Source organism: Dermacentor variabilis, chromosome 7 (assembly GCF_050947875.1).
Source record: "Dermacentor variabilis isolate Ectoservices chromosome 7, ASM5094787v1, whole genome shotgun sequence".
Taxonomy (NCBI): domain Eukaryota; kingdom Metazoa; phylum Arthropoda; class Arachnida; order Ixodida; family Ixodidae; genus Dermacentor; species Dermacentor variabilis.
This window is the reverse complement of record NC_134574.1, coordinates 152810036-152831076: the sequence shown is the minus strand read 5'-3', so window position 1 is coordinate 152831076 and position 21041 is coordinate 152810036. Positions and strand designations below refer to the sequence as shown.

The following is a 21041-nucleotide window of genomic DNA, read 5'->3' as shown; positions in this document are numbered from 1 at the left end:
TGTCTTCTAGTCCATGCGTGTGTCACTTCGCGTTGTAAAACAAGAGCATGTTACAGTACCAACCCTCCCAACTTTCTATCCTTTTGCATTTTTAATCCCCAGCTGCGGCATTTCGCATAGATTTAATTACTGAGGTGAAATACTCGACGAGGTATGCATGCACTGGGAATGAATATGCTTAACTCACTAACTGCCAAAGTTTTACTCAATACGATTAAACTATTTACTTAGCGCACATATTGCAATACATGCATTGAAGCCGGTGATTTCATAAGGCACATTCACTTGGAAATAATATTGAAACAAGCACCAGTTTCAACATAGGCGCAGTCAAACTTGCTGCAAAAATGCGCTGCTGTTCCACTTACTCGTTTAACAAAACGCATTTTTATGCATTGAATCTCTAAAGTTAATGAAATACCAATGCATGTCGTCGTGAACTTTAGGAGCAACTATCTCGAAACTGCTGCGATCCTCAGAATTCGTTCGAAGTGGTCATGACTTTAAACGTCCCCGACTACAATTCGTAAATTGCAACATGTTGCGTAATGGAATCAGTTGAAATGTTCATCAGTACAGATTCTTTAAATGGACAGCTATTCAATTGTATTTTTTTGCAAATACTGCCTGTCTCTGAGCGTAATCTAGCTCAAGTAAAATTGTGTTGCATGACATAGGTGATTCACAATATATTTAGAAATTATGGTTATATATATATATATATATATATATATATATATATATATATATATATATATATGTATGGCTGTCAATTGGTTATATACGCTCTTGAATTAAACATGCGGGTGGTGACTACTGGAACTAGTGCATCTGCCAACGAATGAGTGCGACAAAAACTAGCTGGGGCCAAGGCGCGAAGAAAAACGTCAATTAGTCTCAAAAGGTCGGGTTAGCAGGAGCTTCTAATGAAATGTTCATCGGTATTTTACAGGTCACATGAGTATGGAGGTGCCAGTTTGACCTTCAGGCAAAAGGGCAAGCGTCCTATAAACAATATACACATAGAAACTGAAATCGACCGTCGCTTCACCCGATTCTCGCTCTCACGCTGCATGAAGGAATAAAAAGTCGCGAGAAGTTGGGACGAAGCGAACGTCTCGTTTCGTTTGCGAATCAACGAAGTACCAGGTCATACACAGGTAAGTAAACACGCATGTCATTTCTCAGATAGGTTAAGGCGACTTGGGGAAGGCGCCTTGAAGGCCTTGAAGTTCATTGCTGATCGCCTCAGTGACCAATTAGCTTGCTGCCGAGCAGTAGGCCATAGAGGCAAACGATGACCAGCCAAATACAGCAACGCATCGTTTTTGAATCAGGCACGCCCTTGCGCAACACCCTTTATTCACTGCCGTGAGAAGCGCGATAGTAAAACAAAACTACGGACTAAATATATCGTAGAAAAGGTAATAGATCCCGGACGTATTGCAGGTGGCAAAGCGAATAACGTGGGCATCCTATTCGCCAACTGTTAAGGCGAAATTGCGTATAAAAAATTAAGGGAGAAAACTAACAATGGTGAATGCTGCGGACGCACGGGAAGTGGAGCAAGACGGTCGCTTGCGCACCTGTGGACGTTGAGAAGTGTTATAGCGAGCGAAATGCTTCGTGCGCCAGTCATGAAGGAGCTTGGGTCCCTGGTCAAAGGATCTTTGCTTCTTATAACATTCGAACCTATAAGTTGTTTAAGTGGAGTCGGAGAGAGGTGCTCGACACTACAGAAATGACACAGACATAGAAGTAACCAAATGGTGTCACCGTATCCGTCGGGAACATTCACACGCAGGTGTGTCAGTTATATTTCAACGAGAACTCATTAACCTTTGAAAAGGAAAACTGAAGATCCAAGCCCAGTAGCTATTTGAGAATGTGTTTAGCTTTGGAAGGAGGCTATTCGTGGCACCAAGTGGCACTATGTATAATTGTTGGCGCATCCCCTTACCGCCGTACTTTACCCATTCGCGAGAGGCAACCTGTACTGCGAGCACGTCTTCTAGGACCAGTTCGGAACCTGTGTAGTGTGTCACAAGGCAGCGTGTGCGTCTTTTGCCAGAGGCGCAGCTTCTCAGCAACGGCATCTCAAAACGCCAGCTCTCACGAGGGAACAATGTGAGCACGCTCCACTTACCACCGTGCCACCATGCGGTAACACTGCAGGATACTTACTGCCAGTACGACAGTGCGGCTTTTTACCGCGCTGTTAGAATACGCTGTTTTCGGCCGACTGAAACGATTATGAATGAATAAATCGCGGTTAGTTAGCCATGAAGATAAGCGCTCTAAATTTACTTCCAAACAAGGGTGGCAGAGCATATCGCACCTCAGTGAGAGGGGCGTCCTGGCACTCGCAGCTTCGGAAAGGGGGGTGAAGGGAAGGGGAACGCTTGAATTACAATCGCGGGTAAATGAGTCAGTCACTAGAGCATATCAGACCTACTTAGCCTCACTAGAATATAAGCACGTGGGAGAAGAAAATAAATTGGGTTTTAACATCCCGGAAGTGCGCAGTGGCTTAGGAGGCACGCCATACAAAGGGGGGGGGGAGGGGGGAAAGGCGCTCCGTATAATTTCTCACTACCTGATGCTGTTGGTGACCGGCTTATTGACCGACCTGGTGATCCCCCAAAGGACGATACACGAGCGTTTTTGCGTTCCGCTGCCATCGGAACGCCACCAGAGTGGCGGGAAATCGAAACCAGTACCTCATGTTCCGCAGTGCAGCGTCGTAACCGGTGAGCAACCCTCGCAGATAAAAAAAAGTTATTATGCGGTTTTACGTGCCAAAACCACGTTATGGTTATGAGGCACGCCGCATTCGAGGACTCCGGAAATTTTGACCACCTGGAATTTTTTAACGTGCACCTAAACCTAAGTACACGGGTGCTTTCGCATTTCGCCCCCATCGAAGTGCGGCAGCCGTGGCCGGCATTCGATCCCGCGACCTCGTGCTCAGCAGCCCAACACCATAGCCACTGAGTAACGACGGCGGGTCCAGCAGATAGACGAGAGAGAAGAAGAAAGAAAAATATGTGCTTTTACTAGGAACTTAGGTTGCTTTAATGTCGTTTAGGTGTTATATTAAAAACTTAGAAAGCTTTGGTTAGCCTGGTTGGGTCCAGAGACCATGCTACACTGCTACTAATTGCAGCGACCGCCAATCAGGACAGGCTTCCATGGAGGCTCCACATGCAGACTCCTCCGTCGGAGGAGATAGACAGCTGTTGAGTTGAGATTGTTCCTGTAACGTTGGCTTCTGTGTATCTGACTAGTTGGCAATTGATTGAAAAGCATATATGCGCCTGACAGGACTTATCCCAGGCACGGTGGAGGCCTTCACGACAAAGAGGGCAGTGTGACCAGTGGTGACCTGCATTCAAGGGGCCCTGAACCACCCCTCATGCTTGGTGAAAGAACACAGCCCGCAGTTGGCATAGGCTTCCGTGAACATCTCAGCCATGTTTTGCTGCCGTACGCGGTCCATGGAGCTTGCAAGCGGAACGCGAAGTCACCTTTTCTCAAACTCTCTCCTTTCAACAGAAGGCCCTGTACTCACTCTCTTCGGGGCGCTTTATCTCGTCATCGGATGCTTTATTTCTTCATCCCCTTAGACTGCTGCTACTGGCCGAAAGCTGACACCAAGCTGCGGTCGACTACATGGCGTAGATGCCATGGTCGCTGCGGGGTGCCGCCACAAGTCCACTGGCTAAGTGCACTGCGGTTCGTTGAGGACAACCGCATTTCGCTTATGATAAGCTCGTCGTAGGATCCAAGGGCACAAGTTGCGGCGTGCACGTTAACATCCAAAATGAAATTCGAACTACGCGCCACGGTGTCATATAGAAGGCGGAGTGTTATGGGCACGCCCAACTGCGCCGTAGCCTTAGCAGTGCAAGGCACTGAAGCAGGAACGGGAGCACAGCGAATACTTTGTTTGATTGCCAATAACTCCGCTTCTGCTGAACGCATTGAAGTACGTTTTGCGGCGAAGTATTTCTCAAATAGCCTATTTTCGCTTCAAATACCGTTTTCCACTTGGATAAAAAGTGGTTCAGGGCCCCTTTAAAGCATGGCTTGCTGAAAAAGAAATTGCATTGATACAGCAACCTCCCGTAGACGGCGGAAGTACGAGCGGGTGCACACTGCTCCCGTGATCTCTAGACACATGGGCATGGCGCTGTAGCATGCCGTATACAGAGGTCTAGGCAAAGCCGGCTAATGGGTGGACTTCCATCATTCTGGAGCTAGCGGTAGAAATTAAGCTGGAACGCAAGCGCAAATAGCGAGCTTATGATACAGTGTAAACGCGTATTGGGAAACTTCATTGTGTTTTGTTTTAATTTCCAGCTGCTTTACCGTCAGTGCGCATGCAGGAGTGATGGAAGATGCAACAGATGCAACGAGTTCCACGGTTTCGGGTAAATGGTGTGGAAATAGAACTTCGATACAGTCCCGATTACAGTACCCGACGTACAGTTCGGTCATTTATATGTGTCCATGTCTCAAGTAATGCTTTTAGAAGTTATCGCGAATCTACATTTAACATTCAATTTACAAAACAAAAGTTGTAGGCCAAACCCTTGCATAAATGTATATTTGCCAGCCCCGTACGATGACATATAGGCTAACGCGCACATTGGTCGGGAGCGCTGGTTGTAAAGAAGATATTTTAATTGGTCTTCTTTCAGAAGCCAGGATGCGTTACCTGATCGTCCTTGCTGCATCACCTGTTCTTATGGCTTTGCTGCTCACTGGTATATTGTTTCTTCTTTATTGACGGCACATTTTAAAGATTGTTGCTTTTGAATATGTGGCTCAGGAGATCTAGTTGCTCGAAATAATTCGGCATTCAGTGCAATATTTATTGACTGATGTATCCAATAATTTCCTTCATTAAAGTTCACTGGACGTTCACTGGAGTTCACCATATTCTCCCGAAAGAGAGGTGTGGGCAGCACGTCACAATAGGCGCGGCCTCTGAACGGTGCAGCTTTTACGACTTCATTTTGCTGCAGTTGCGACGGCTTGCAGTTGACATTTTATAGAGAAATCGACTATAACTCCTCAAAAAGTTTCGAATACAGGAAGTTGTTGTTTGGACTCCTTTTCAGCAAGATTTGAAACGCTCGGAGTGCGCGGCCGAGTTCTCAAATGGATCGCTAACTGCTTGAAAGACCGAAGAATATATATAAATTCAAATGACGGATAAAGCAATGTATACTCCATAAATAAAGGAGTACCGCAAGGAAGTGTATTACGTGCACTTCTTTTTAATGCAGCAATAGCAGGCTTAACCACAGTACTTCCGGCAGGCGTAAACTTATCTATGTATGCTGATGACATTTGCATATGGACATCGCATAAGATTCTAGATTGCCAAGCATCGTCTGCAGGAAGCTTTAAATGCATTAAGTGACTATTTAAGGAAACTCGGAGAACCCACAGTACACGCTTGTAATGTGCAGTGTGTGTGTAGGAGTGCCATGAATTACGCGTTACCGACGGCCAGGTTGGTTTTTCGCGTTTCGTTCGATTTTATTGCGATAAAAATTCTAAGGACACTCGAGAAGCGTTCGCACTGTCCGTGAGGTAAGTGCCGTCGTGCTGTCATGGGATGCTATTCTCGGGCAATAGTTGCATTTTCGCGAGATTTTGGGCGACTAGCACCGAACGCGTAAACGTCTACGGACGATAGCGTTTCTAGCACAATGCCGATCGCGAACGCTGCATCGCCCGTGGACGAAACGAAACTGCCTTCGAAAGTGATCGCACGAGAATACCGCACTTGTTTCGTCGGTGCTGCTCAAACCGTGCGCGGAGGGTTATGAGGCCTCCCTCCAGAGACCCGCTGTACGTTTGGCTGCCGTCACGCTCTACTAAACCGTCACGCTCTACTCAATCGGCTCTGCCGAACCCAGGTCAGTGTTCTCGCTTCCACTGCTAGCATAAGTGTTTAGCGCACAAACTCTGACGTGTCTGCTGAAGAGCTGTGTGATACCATGGAGAAAGGAAACAAAAATTGACTGCAGCTTAGCTCAGCTAACTCTCACAATGCAAATCGAAAGCTTGGGTTAGCCTGGTTAAGTCTTGGTTTCACTTGGTTGACCTTCGAGTCAGCTCGCAATATTATAATTAGGAATACAATCATCTGCCTAGGTCGGCGGCTAGACATGACTGTGATTAGCCTTGGGTAGACACGCATCGTTCGACGGTGCGACGCCTGTTGTGCCGCAGGGAAAGCGCAAGTGCTAGACATGCAAAGGGACGGCGTGAACATGGGCAGCGTCGAAGCAGAAACGGACAGGGCACGAACGCGGTCGCTACATTGATCTCGACTGTGTGACGCCTGTTGCATTCCGGACTGTTTGGGATCTGACTGCTGGTACGATCTGTTGGGAACTCGGCGCTGACGCCCGTGGTTGTACCTGGGTCGCAAGCCCCAAGGGTAGCGTTGGCCTGGCGGCCTGGGGTACAACTGGAAGCATCCGAAGGTCCCGGCAAAGCATGAGTCGACTGGTAACAACGAAACAACTTGTTTATTTTAACATCGCAAAGAGTTGGTGGTCAGGTTTGACCGAAGTAGAGAGACGGGAGAGCACTTCACTCAGCAGAAGAAATCGGAGCCCTCCCTTTGGCGTCCGGGGGCAGCTGTTTTTATACTCTCGCAGTTGAGGGCAAGAAGGAACCCCTCAAAAGACGAGCACGTGAATGTACAATGGGCTAATGGTGACGCACACTGTCGTGGCGCTGCGCACGATCTCGTAGCACCCTGTCGTGGCGCTGCGCACGATCTCGTAGCACCCCGTCGTGGCGCTGCGCACGATCTCGTAGCACCCTGTCGTGGCGCTGCCGGTCGGACACAATGACTGTAACGAGAAGATGGTCCCTGCTTTGGCATCGCCTGTTTCGGGCACAATGACTGGAACGAGATCCCTGCTTTGGCATCGCCTGTTTCGGGCCCAATAACTGGAATGAGATCCCTGCTTTGGCATCGCTTGTTTCGGGCACAATGACTGGAATGCGAGGAGGATCCCTAGGCGGTCGCATCGCCGCAGACGCGCCTGGAAACACCTGGCGATGAGTGTTGCGGCGACGACGATCGGGCCAAAATGTCTGCCGCCCCGCCGCAGTCGCGCCGGCAAAACCACGTGTCGCAGGCGAAACGCAACAGACCGCCCCGCCGGGGGAAGGAGATCCCGATGGACAGGGGACTGCATCCGCTGTCCGGAGGGATGTCGCTCGATGATGCTCATAACCGAAGTCGGGCGTCCCTTGACGTTTCTTGAGCGCAGCGCACAGAGAAGGCCTCGTTCTCTCGTTCAGGTTCGCACGGGACACTGCAAAGTGACTTCGGGAGAGTTCACATTTTTGTTCTCGTTCCCGGCAAGCGTTAGAACTACGCTGAAGACTCAACCGCTCAGTCAGCAAGCACGGCACAACCCTCACTAAGCCCTGCCAGGCTCTTTCCCCTTTTTATACCACTGCCTAGTTCCTTACAGTAGTCTAGCATCACTCAGAACGCGTCCACAAATTGAAAAATTGCACTAGAAAGCATATCATCACTTTGAAACACTAAACAAAAGCAATATGTTAAAAAAAATCCTGCCTCAGGAAGAAAAACATCAGTAACAAACAATTTTGAGGCTGATTCCTACGTTAGGGGCTTCGACTTAAGCCATCGGCGTTACCGTTGAGACTCCCCTTTTTGTAACGCACCTCAAAGGAATATTGTTGTAAAGCGAGGCTCCAGCGCAGGAGGCGGCCATTTTTGGGAGAGATGGTCTGCAGCCATTGGAGAGGGCAGTGATCCGTCTCAATGATAAACCTCGAGCCGGCTAGATAGCATGACAATTTCTGAACGGCCCACACGAGACACGCACACTCTTTCTCGGTGGCGCTATACGCCTGCTCACGACTGGTCAGCTTACGACTAGCATACAGGACGGGGTGTTCTACTTCTCCATTTTCCCGTTGGCACAGTACAACGCCCATGCCTCGCTCACTAGCATCGCACTGAACAATGAACCCTTTTGTATAGTCTGGCGATCGTAGCACAGGCTGGCTTGTTAGGGCACTCTTTAGGGCGCTAAAAGCTCTTTCCTTTGTCTCGTCCCAGACGACTGTTTGAGGCTCTGTTTTTCTTAGAGCATCCGTCAGGGGAGCCGCGATATCAGAGTACCTAGGGATGTACCTCTGATAGTAGCCGGCGACACCCAAGAACGACCGAACATCGGTCTTGGTGCGCGGTTGCGGAAAGTCTCGCACAGCGGCCACTTTTATTTCAGAGGGGCGGCGACGACCCTGACCAATCACGTGACCGAGGTAGACAACCTCGGCCTGTGCTAACTGGCACTTAGGAGCCTTTACTGTCAAGCCCGCTTCGCGCAGGCGGGTTAGCACTGCCCGCAAGTGTGTCATATGCTCAGACCAGGATGCGGAGAATATCGCTACGTCGTCTAGATACGGTAAAGCGAATTCTTGCTGTCCCCGCAACACTTTATCCATGAGGCTTGAAAAACAGTATGGCGCGTTCTTCAAACCAAAACTCAACACTTTAGGACGGAATGTTCCCATTGGTGAAATGAACGCCGCATACCTACTAGCCTCTTCTGTAAGTGGAACCTGCCAATAACCCCTGACAAGATCTAGGGTGGAAATAAACTGAGCGCTACTAACTTTCTCAAGGCGCTCCTCGATGTTAGGGATCGGATAAATTTGATCCTTAGTGATGGAATTAAGCCTGCGGTAGTCGACGCAAGGACGAGGTTCCTTGCCCGGTACCTCAACTAAAATCAAAGGGGAGGTATAATCACTCTCACCTGCCTCAATAACACCGAGCTGTAGCATTTTCTTTACCTCAGCCTCCATAATATCGCTCTGGCGGGGTGACACCCGATACGCCTTGGATCGTACTGGCTCTGGGGAGGTAAGTTCTATATCATGAGTAAGTACCGAAGTCCTACCAGGCCTCTCAGAGAACAGACCTTGAAACTCTTGTAATAGCTGGTGTAGTTCGGTTTTCTGCTCAGGCGACAGCGGTGCTTTACTGATAAGGTCACTAATGACTTGACCGGTGTCTTCCCTGTTCGTCACTGAGCCTAGTCCCGGAAGCTCGACCGGAAGCTCTTCAGGAACGTTTACCATCATGCACACCACTGCTTCCCTTTGTCTATAAGGTTTGAGCAGATTACAGTGGTAAACTTGCTGTGCTTTCCGCTTTCCTGGCAGACTTACCACGTAGTTAACGTCCGACAGTTTCTGAACAATTCGTGCTGGGCCCTCCCACTGCACGTCTAGTTTGTTGTTTAGCGATGTGCGCAATATCATGACCTCATCGCCAACCTCAAAACGACGGGCCCTGGCTGTCCGATCATAATAAACCTTGGCCCTCTGCTGGGCCTTTGCCATTGCTTCACCTGACAACTCCTGTGCCCTTCTTAAGCGTTCGAGGAGCTTAAGCACGTACTCCACCACGACTGGGTCGTCGCCCCTACCTTCCCACGATTCTCGAAGCATGCGAAGCGGAGATCGAAGCGAGCGACCGTACACCAGTTCAGCTGGCGAAAACCCCGTAGCCGCATGCGGCGTGGTTCTTAACGCAAACATCACCCCAGGCAGACACAGCTCCCAGTCAGTTCGATGTTCAAAACACAACGCTCTCAACACGCGCTTCATGACGGAGTGGAGCTTCTCAACGGAATTCGACTGTGGGTGGTACACTGAGCTGTGTAACAGCTTTACCCCACACCTTTCGAGAAAAGTTGTCGTCAAAGCGCTAGTAAACACTGTGCCCTGGTCTGATTGGATTTCCGCAGGGAAACCAACTCGCGCAAATATGGACAGTAGTGCATTAACTATCTCAACTGAGCTGAGTTCTTTAAGCGGCACTGCTTCAGGGAACTTTGTCGCTGGGCAGATCACAGTCAAAATGTGTCTGTACCCCGTGGCTGTTACCGGCAGAGGTCCCACAGTATCAATAACGAGCCGTCTAAAAGGCTCCGTAATGATAGGTACCAATTTCAACGGCGCCCTCGATTTGTCCCCTGGTTTGCCCACCCGCTGACAAGTGTCACATGTCCTCACGAAATGGTCTGCGTCCCGAAAACACCCTGGCCAATAGTACTCTTGCAAGAGACGGTCCTTAGTTTTCTTAACTCCTAGGTGTCCGGACCACGAACCCCCATGCGACAAGCGCAACAGATCCTGACGATAGCATTGAGGCACGACCAGCTGATCGAACTCCACTCCTCGGCGGTCTAGATACTTCCGGTACAGGACTCCACCTCTTTCCACAAAACGCGCAGTTTTCCTGGCGATACCTTCTTTGACATTGCAGCGCACGTTTTCCAGGCTGCCATCCTTTTTTTGCTCGGCTATCAAAGCCGACCGGCTGACTCTTAGCAACCTATCAAGTCCGTCTGACGTAGGCGCGATGAGCAAATCTGTAGATAGCTCTTCTAACTTTCCCGTGTCGGGCGGTTCCTCTCCAGTATCTGGCGCCTTCAACGCTACAGACTCAATTTTATTCAGTTCGGGCGTGCTCGGAATATCAGCTTGCTGCGCCTCTGACCCTTTTTCGTTGTTTGATAACGTCGGCCCCGCAACTCCCGCCTTTGCAGCGAGCTCCCGAACCTTCGATCTGGTTAAGGCCTGAACACTAGCTTCACCAAACAAAAGCCCCTTCTCGCGCAGGAGGTGATCGGACCTGTTTGAAAATAGGTACGGGTACTGGGGTGGCAGCATAGATGACACTGCCGCCTCCGTCTCAAGCGCTCCGAAAGGTCCTTCAATAAGCACTTTTGCTACCGGCAGACACACGCTATGAGCTTCCACGGCTTGCTTGATCCACGCGCACTCGCCCGTGAACATATGGGGTTCTACGTAAGACGGGTGAACTACATCCATCGTAGCTGCGGAATCGCGAAGCACTCGGCACTCTTTCCCGTTCACGAGGAGGTCTCGCATGTAAGGCTCGAGAAGCTTCATGTTCTCGTCCGTGCTGCCTATTGAAAAAAACACAACTTTTGGTGTTGTTTCCGGACACTGCGCCGAAAAGTGACCCGGCTTCTGGCACGTATAACAAACGCCCGCTCGCCTCATCTCGAACCGCTTTCTGCGTTCGGCTTCGGCTGCCGCCGTCTCCTTAGGTTCGGTCGCACTGCTTCCACTCGCATCCGCACTACGCGTGTTCCCCTTTGCTCTCATGGGTGTGAACTTCGGCCTCTCAAACTTCGAGCCAAATTCACCCTTTTGACCGTCCTTAGCTCCGCGAGCTCGACGCGTCACAAACTCCTCGGCTAGCTCAGCGGCTCTAGCCACCGTACTCACGTCTGGCCTATCCAAGACCCAGTATCGCACGTTCTCCGGTAACCGACTATAAAACTGTTCTAGCCCGAAACACTGCAGAACTTTATCGTGGTCACCAAACGCTTTCTCTTCTTTGAGCCACTCCTGCATGTTCGACATAAGCCTATACGCAAACTCTGTATAAGACTCACTTTTGCCTTTCTCATTTTCCCGAAACTTCCGACGGAACGCCTCCGCAGACAGCCGGTACTTTTTTAGAAGACTCGATTTCACTGTGTCGAAATCCTCTGCCTCCTCTCTATCCAAGCGAGCGACTACGTCGGCCGCCTCGCCGGGTAACAAAGTGAGCAAGCGCTGTGGCCACGTTTCCCGAGAGAACCCCTGCTTCTCGCACGTTCGCTCAAAGTTAACCAGGAACAAACCAATGTCCTCTCCAAGCTTAAACGGCCGCATCAGGTCAGTCATTTTGAACACTACTCGTTCTCCTGCACCGTGTGCCTGACTTCCATTACGAGCGCGTTCCATCTCTACCTCAAGACGCTTCATTTCCAAAGCGTGTTGACGCTCTTCTTTTTCTTTCTGCTCTTTAAGTTCGCGCTCCTGTTTCTCTTTTTGCTCTTTAAGTTCGCGCTCATATTTCTCTTTTTGCTCTTTAAGTTCGCGCTCCTGTCTTTTTGACCTCTCCTCAATAGTCTCAAGGCATTCCGACAGCTCGTCATCCTCAGCCTCTAACTCAAGAATAGCCTTTAGCAGTTCAGGTTTTCTTAGTTTGTCTGAGACATCCAGACCCAACTCTCTTGCAAGCTCCAACAATTTCGGTTTGCGCAACGACTTCAAATCCATGGCTGCTCTGAATGCTGCTTTCTCTACTGCTTACTATTGTCTTGCCGCAAACTAACCCGGCAGCAACGACAACCACAATTACCAGCTCTGTTTCTGACACTAACAAAAGCCTGGCAAAGCTCAGAAGAAGAAAGTCCCGCACTCACCAAACCTCGCAGGCAGGAATTCCGCGCAGTCGTTCCGCTGCAGGCAACCAGTCGTCACACAGGGCTCGTTGCACTGCTCCCGGATCGTCGTTGAGCTGCTCAGCATACAGTCAACTGCATCTCTTCGCTGCTGGCCTCCGTTGTCGCGATCTCGCCGCTGGCAGACCGTTGTTTGAAGTCGTAGGCGATCTCACCGCTGCCAACCAGATGTTTGGGATCTGACTGCTGGTACGATCTGTTGGGAACTCGGCGCTGACGCCCGTGGTTGTACCTGGGTCGCAAGCCCCAAGGGTAGCGTTGGCCTGGCGGCCTGGGGTACAACTGGAAGCATCCGAAGGTCCCGGCAAAGCGTGAGTCGACTGGTAACAACGAAACAACTTGTTTATTTTAACATCGCAAAGAGTTGGTGGTCAGGTTTGACCGAAGTAGAGAGACGGGAGAGCACTTCACTCAGCAGAAGAAATCGGAGCCCTCCCTTTGGCGTCCGGGGGCAGCTGTTTTTATACTCTCGCAGTTGAGGGCAAGAAGGAACCCCTCAAAAGACGAGCACGTGAATGTACAATGGGCTAATGGTGACGCACACTGTCGTGGCGCTGCGCACGATCTCGTAGCACCCTGTCGTGGCGCTGCGCACGATCTCGTAGCACCCCGTCGTGGCGCTGCGCACGATCTCGTAGCACCCTGTCGTGGCGCTGCCGGTCGGACACAATGACTGTAACGAGAAGATGGTCCCTGCTTTGGCATCGCCTGTTTCGGGCACAATGACTGGAACGAGATCCCTGCTTTGGCATCGCCTGTTTCGGGCCCAATAACTGGAATGAGATCCCTGCTTTGGCATCGCCTGTTTCGGGCACAATGACTGGAATGCGAGGAGGATCCCTAGGCGGTCGCATCGCCGCAGACGCGCCTGGAAACACCTGGCGATGAGTGTTGCGGCGACGACGATCGGGCCAAAATGTCTGCCGCCCCGCCGCAGTCGCGCCGGCAAAACCACGTGTCGCAGGCGAAACGCAACAGGACCCTCTTCCATGAAGCAGCTTGCCCGGCGATATCCGCGGGGCGATCACACGCCGCATGTCGACGAGGGCTCAAAGCCTCCCGCTCCCACGCAACGTTCATCCATGGCTAAGCTCGCACTGATAGAGTGTAGAACTGACTATGCGAGTGCGGCCTAGCCAGGCCCACGGCAAGTCACGTGGTCTGGCGGCGACACCACTGCGGAGTGCGCATGCGCTAAGCCGGCGGCGGCGGTGGAGCTCGGCGCGGCGAGTCACGTGATGCGTCGCCAAGGCTACGACGCAGCTGGGGTCAAATGAAGGCCAAATCGCTGGAGACGGCGAAACTCAGCTCGACGCGATTAGAAAATCTTTCGCTTTAAAAAATCTGTGACGTTTCACTTTGTGAAAGCGGGTTACGCGCAAGCGTATGGACGCCGCGAACATGCACAGCGAGCACTACGGCGTCGAAGCACCAACTGAAATGGTGCGAACACGGTTGCGGACGCTGCATTGATCTCGACGGTGCAACGCCTGATGTGCCACAGGGAAAGCGCCATTGCTACACATACAAAGAAGAGACGCCACTAATACGCACAACGAGCATCGGGTCGTCTAAGCAAAACGTTATGCACGAAGGCGAGGCTTGTAGTAGAAACGCGGCACCTTGCGTGGGCCCATCTTTTTTGTTATTGCAGCGTGCTTTTAATATTTCAGTCTTATTAGATTTAACATAAAAGACATGCGCTGTCGGTGTTTTGTTTCATGACATTTGTTTGTCGGCTTTCAGTCTCGAAATTCCGAGGAATAACTTTGTAAAGAATTTTAGACACTATATAAGCAACTTTAGTGCCACATGGAATGCTTGGCGGCCTTGGACAAGCACTGCCGATTTGAAGAGCTGGTCAATTACGCTTTCGCGTACAAATCGGACGGCGCATGACATTTTTCAGTCAGCCTCGGCAAGTCAACCTCCTCTTGCACAGCCCCTGTCGAATGTGGCCTATCCATAGAAAAAGACATTCAACATGAGCGGAGAACTGACAACAGGAAGCACGTCGCTCTTATAGCCCCTTTTTGACCACGCATTGGCAGCAGTGCATTTATGACCTCAGAAAGCTTTCGGACCTGCATTTTGACCGTAAGGTTAGCCAAGAAAAAGGAAATATTTTGTCGCATAGTATACTGTAGGCACATATTCTTCATGTGTTCAGAAATAAATGCGTCTAGCTCGTGCATGGGCTTTGTCAAGGAAAGCTGGGATTGGCTCAGAAGTGGCGCTGTCGTGGTCCCGAAAAAAAAGCTGCTTCTCCCAGAGCTGAGCAGCTGCCGGAAAGGGCAGTTTGATGAGCTGACAGCTGCGCCAGCACCGGAACGCGAGTCATTAGCGAGGATTCCAGCTGCAAGGTCGCGCGCTCACGCAACGCGCGTAACCGATCAGACACGTTGCGCTTGCGCCTGGGAGGAACAGGGCAGGAGAGCGCCTCGCGTGCGCTGCGCCGGCTTCGTTTCCTTCCAGTTCTGTCTCGGAAAACGCATGAGATGGCCACGCGTTGTGCTTTCCCCCGAGGAACGGGTAGCCTTCGACGAGCGGCGGCGAGAACTCTCCCGTGAAAGGGGTCGCCGTCGGCGCGCCGATCCAACGGTTAGAGCCGCCCGAGATTAGGCAATCCGACAGCAACGAGAAGAAGACCCCGAGCAGGAGGAGCGGGAGGGCGAAGCGATCCGCCACCGTTACCTGTGGATTACTTAGCCATGACGAAGGTCAGGTGCACGGAGTACGGGCTTCGCTTGCTCTCTTTTGCAGGTAGGGGAGGGGTTAGTCATTCTTTATGTCCGTCTAGGGCGGCTTGCACAAACATTTAATAACGAAAATAATAACGAATTTAAGAATGCATTCTTGAATGTTCCATAGACAACGCCTAGTCCGCAGAAGAACGCGTTCTTAAATTCGTTATTTTCGTTATTAAATGTTTGTGCAAGCCGCCCCTGGTTTCCTGGGCTCTCGGCATACTTTAATGCGATAGCGTTAAGGACCCTGTGTTGCAGGAAATCTCGCGTTGGCGGCGTTGTCCGTATGAGAAAAATCGCCCCGAACCATGCATCTCGAACCACGCAGGCCTCCACGTGCCTCGTAGGCGTTATTGAACCAATTGAATTTCTCAAACTAATTCAATTACTTCTCAAGAAAACTTCTCAGGAAAATTCGCAAAGTACGACGTAAACAAAACCTACACACATGATGGTGTCGGATTGCAATTTGAATATACGAGAAAAGATAATTCTTTTACGTGAAAACTCAAACACAAACCCCTTTTCGACATATCGTTTGAGGGCTGTCTTAGTAGGAGCACTGTGGCGCGCTCGGTTCCTTAACACCAATGGTAGTGGGCTCGAGTGCCGTAATGAACTCTATCTTATCTAAACCTGCCTTATCATGTTCGCTTTCGAACAAACGCGAACGAGCGATCAGGATTGATAAGGGTTAATACTGGTCGGATCAAATTCCACAACACTGACAATGACATATGGCTGCATGGAGTTGAGCAACTGGCACAATGTTTACGCATACTTAGACAACTCCCAGAGGAGTTTCCGCGTGAACTATTTTATTCTTTCCCGCTGAGATTAAAAAAGATTTGCGTACAAATGAAGTTATACTTTGCGACTTATTTTAATGTTAAAGCATTACATGGTCCCATTATGCGAAAATTCGTCGCAGTTGGCGGCGTATCCGCAAAGGTACTAAAAATGGCCAACGACGCAAAAAGTCAACACATAAAAAAATCCTCCGATTGACTTCAAATTTCTCAGGGCAATCAAAGTAAATTAATTCCCTTGAAAGTCAAATTTGGTAAATTTCTGTCTTGATGGGAATCGAACCCGTACCTCTGGGGTGCGAGACCAGCGGGACGAACACACTTCCCCCGCGCCACGGCAGCTTTTATTTTCTTTATTGCCGGTTTTTGTAAACAAGAAAGGCACGACACATGTACATCCTAAGAAACTGTAACATAGATAATGCTAAAAAAGGACACGCCACTAACTCTCAGCTGGAACGTTGGAGCTAAAAACTCTTCAAGGACACCAACTCATCCGAGGCCACGGTGGCGCCCGGTTCTAGTTGGGTAAAGGTGTTCGTTGTGCGTTGGTCATTGCAGACGTCACGTTGCATCGATCTGGCTCACTAAACATGTGCTCTAGTGTGTGAACCATTGGGCACGAGACGGCGTAGTCAATGGGGAGGAGGGAGCGCCTGGGCGTGATTGTACAAAAATTGACAGTGGCTTAGCTCGGCAATACCAGGATATATGTAGCGAAAGCTAAGGCATAGTATAGTTAGCCTTGGTTAATTTTGATTGCCAGTCCAGGTTAGTCTGGTTGTCTAGCTATGTTGTGGCGTTTAGCCAGTAGTTCGGCGCGCTGTTCGTCTGTTTCCTGGGCGATTCGCTTCCTCTTCATCTCGTTCCGACGTCGATACCAGGCCTCCTCCTGCTTATCAGAATTGCCACCGTCCATACTGCCGCCTCAACTGTGGTTGCGGCGCACGCGAGCTCTCCTTTTCATTCCTCCGACATGTTATCGGGCATGCGACGCAGCTGGCAAAGCGCGAGGAGGCGAACGCAACGACGAGGAACGCGGTGTGACGTCATGTGCCTCCTCGAAGCACGGCCACGGCGAAATCGTAAGTTCGCAGCCAGTAAAGCTTTCGCTTTAAGATGAGCGTAATAAAATAAAAATACGGAGGGCGCTTAAGCTTCGCCTTAAGAGTGGAATGCGATAGCATTCAACGATTGCTGACTGCTTCTCACGTTTTCCTGGAATTGCAGCTTATGTAATGGTAATGCTTACCGGGGAAACAGTGGCGGCGAAAGCATTGGACGAAGGCGAGCTTTCTGGTAGAGACGCGGCCTTTTGCGTGGGCTGCGATGCAGTGGAGGCAAGCGCCATCTCGAGATGTAGCAAGGAACCGGTCGTGCCGTTCTGTAACCTCTGAGAATTGCGCGCGCTGGCGCGCGCAACTCTCAGACGCTGTGGTTGATGTATGTATGGTACAAACGCTAGAAAAGGGATTTGTTTGAGTATCCCCGTAACGGAATTATGTTTTCTTGTATATACACATTGCAATCCGACGCTCTCATGTCTGTAGGTTGTGTATAAGTTGTACTTTACGATATTTATGACGTATTTTACCTTGAGAAATTCAATGAGTTCAGTAAGTTCTTTGCGCTACATATAGTGTCTGCGTGGTTAGGTATGCGTGGTTGGTTTGCATGGATCGGAATGATTTTCGCTGAAACGACGGTCTACGCTGAACGCCGATGCCGGATTTTCTGCGACATGGGGCTTTTAAGGCAATCGCGTTAAAAAGTATTGATGTCCAATTGGACGCTACTGAACAGTCCTTGGAGGTATGAACTCCTCGCGGGCAAACCAGTGTGTTAATAACTTGGCTCATTTTCATGTGACCTTATCGAGGCGCAGTTATAACACAGGCGAGAGCTTGCGCGGACAAGAAATGCGCGGGAAAAATCATTTCAACAAAGCCACTATGATGCTTTCGCATTCTCCCACGTAAGTAGGCTTGCGTTATATAGGGCAAGCACACGCCAGACGCGGCAGATACAGGTGCCATCAGCCAGAGACGCCACCGAAGCGAGTGAGACAGACCTCGCATGTGAGCGTTCGCCTGTTCGGCATTCCTGTTGCCTTGTTTTCATGTAGCTGTGGTGTCGTGGGTTTTGGGCATATTTGAATGCGATAGCATTAAGTGCTCCGTGTCGCAGAAAATCCGGCGTCGGCGGCTTTGTCCGTATGAGAAAAATCATCCGGAGCCACACATCCCAAAATACGCCGTTCCTCCGCGTGGCGCATGGGCGTCATTGAATAATTAGTTTCTCAAAGTAAAACAGGTCAGAAAATTTGCAAAGTACGACTTACACACAAACTACAGACATCATGGTGTCGGATTCTAATTTGAATACGCGAGACAATGCCAATATGCGTTTCCGTCACGTGGAAACTCATACACCAAACCCCGTTTTCTGCTCCAAAAAGAGTGACGCAAGCGAATAAAGACAACATAGAAACATGGACAAGCTGCCGTTTGAGTTCTTAATAGGAGCGCCACGGCCCGCTCGGTTCCTCGTAATATCACTGAGACGGCGCTCGCCCCTACGAATCCGCGGCAGCAGCGGCACCCGCCATGGGGGGGCGCCAAAAAGATCCGGAAAGCTCGCCTTCGTGCATAGCATTCGCCGTCAGCGTTTCCAGGAGAACATTAGGGTTACATAAGCTGCAGTTGCCGAAAGCTTGCACTATACTGCCGCCTCAATCAGCCACTTTAGATTGAGAACTGAATCAGTTGTTCGAGTACTTTTTTTATGAATATAAACATCTAATAACGCGAGGGTGATCCATACCAATCATTTCATGACTTTTACTTTCTGAATAGAAGCTGCAACCGGCTGGAGGAACAAGGACCTTGATCCAGCTTGCAAGACCCCAACAGGGCCCTTCTTCGAAAATTACAACGAAGATCTCGATATACTGTATATATATAACGAAACCAGTGGCTTGTGCGACGATGTCCTCATTCGGAAGGGCTGTAACAATACGTTCAACCGCTTTTTTGATTGTGTGTCTTTGTGCAAAACTGGTATGTATCAAGGCTGAAAATATTTTCTTCGACTCTGTACTATGAGCAGCCCTTTTGAAGGGCACCTCTCCAGGTTTGGGCGTTAGAAGGAAAGAAAGAAAGAAAGAAAGAAAGAAAGAAAGAAAGGAACAAACAAACAAACAAACAAACACGCCCGGTGCATAAAATCTCCTGGTAACGACAATGTCTGCCAAATATTACTTAGTGGGACATTTTTTTAATATTTAAGGGGTGACGTAGGGGGCATTGGGCAGAATAGACGTCCTACGAAGTTTCATTACACCTATGCATACCATAAGAACAACTTAAAATTAGAACAATCGGCTGCGAATCCTCATTCTCAGAGCATCCAATGTATAACTGCCAGCAAAGACGAAGTCATGGATTTCGCCTACAACGGCAATGAACTCAACTGCGCAGGGTGCAGCCAACAGTACTCACTGACAAAGATAATACAAGGAATATTATAAAAGACCGTACACCCAAAGCCGCCACCATACACGCACTGCGACGCATAAAAAGATGCTAGGAAATCGCAGAGCTAACACGCACTGTGAGAAAGAAATGCTATGTGAAGAGAGTGGAAGATGCATCGCGAAGCAAGGCTGCACATTTTAATGCGAAATCATTATATGTACCATTACGCGAAAATCCGTCAGTGTGACAGATCGATGGTGCCAAAAATGGCCGACGGAGAAAAGCATAAAAAGCACGTCAAAAATGCTCGGATTGATTGACGTCGCTTTTTTCAGGGAGATTCCTGTAAACAAAGTGAATAATTGGTTTTAAAAATAAAATTTGGTATATTATGGTCTAGGTGGGAATCGAACCCTGACCTCCGGGTTACGAGACGATCACGCTACTCATGGCCATGGTGGCTGCACGGTTCTGCCTGATAAATGCGCGGCCTGGTGCGTGCGTCTTTGGGCACGTGACGGCGCAGCCGATGAGGAGGAAGTGGCGCCATGTCTTGAGTATATAAAATGAGCGCGCTGCATGCCTACCGCGCGTTACTTGTTCTTCGGATTTCATCGGTGCTGTGTATAGCACGATGGACTCTTAATGCATGCAGAAAACATCAATCGAAAACATATAACCACAGGGCCTCTAACGCTTTTGCATTTCCACACGTAAGCGGTCTCAACTTTCCCTGCCGAATTTTAAACGGTTCACAGTGCCACATTATTTATTCCTATAGCAATGACATGGACACGCGGGGCGCCATTTCACGCACGTCATCGACGCCGCCGTGCTGGCGCCTACGCGTGGAGAGTTAGGACTCCAGAAATGCGAGTGACGCGCAGTGCCTTTGGCTGCAAGTTATAGGCTGGCAGATGGACCGTCACGCTCTGCCCAATCAGCTCTGCAAGAGAGACAAGGCAGCGTTCTTCTTCCGCTGCTGCCGTGAGTTTTGTTTGTGCGTGCGATAGTGCTCCTGCTGTGTGCACACCACACCGTGGTTGATACGCTGTTTTGAGCGGAACGGACAGAAAACATCACGCTAAAGCCCTTTGATCATTTAATTGGGCGCCAACAAGTGCCGATCATTTTCTGGCGGTCCTATCTCAAGCACCATCGAGACGATAATGACCACACATTGGCTTCACCTGAAGGGCGCAGACTCCTTGTAAGGCATCCACTTGCCTTTTGGTCTCGCCCTAGGCAACTGTACCATACGTTGTCTGAATAAACTCTTTGACTCTTTGAAACGGGGTGTTGAAAAATAATCGCTTAGCCTGCTTGAGTTACTCAGGTATGCCATACATGCTTTTCATTCATCTATTTTTGTGTACAACTCCAATATTTTTTCACTTACTCTAAGCTTCTCTAGCTACCCTGTACCGCTACCTATGCCTGCAACGAATCCGGCCTTATGAATCTCCTCCCTGATTTTTTTCCACCAATACTCCAAACGTATCTTACTTATCTCGATTGCTGAGCAGCTGATGCTTCCGTCCAGTTTAAATCCAAGAGCTTTTGGAAGGTGTACGCTACCTACCCGTCTCACTGGGTGACTACCTTCGCATTCCATTAGTATGTGCTGAGGGCTCTGGATTTTAGCTGCAGCATACACGT

At 49.7% G+C, this 21041-nt stretch overlaps 1 protein-coding gene and 1 long non-coding RNA gene across 5 annotated transcripts in view; both read left to right on the top strand.

The window, feature by feature from the left end:
* LOC142587220 (uncharacterized) overlaps positions 1–21041 on the top strand; it is a 418674-nt gene that overhangs the window by 42821 nt on the left and 354812 nt on the right. The gene's annotated exons all lie outside the window — the stretch shown is intronic.
* On the top strand, positions 1023–19057 carry LOC142587219 (uncharacterized). The gene is made up of 3 exons (XR_012829402.1): positions 1023–1160; positions 4704–4769; positions 18762–19057. It is a non-coding gene; the product is annotated as an uncharacterized LOC142587219 (long non-coding RNA).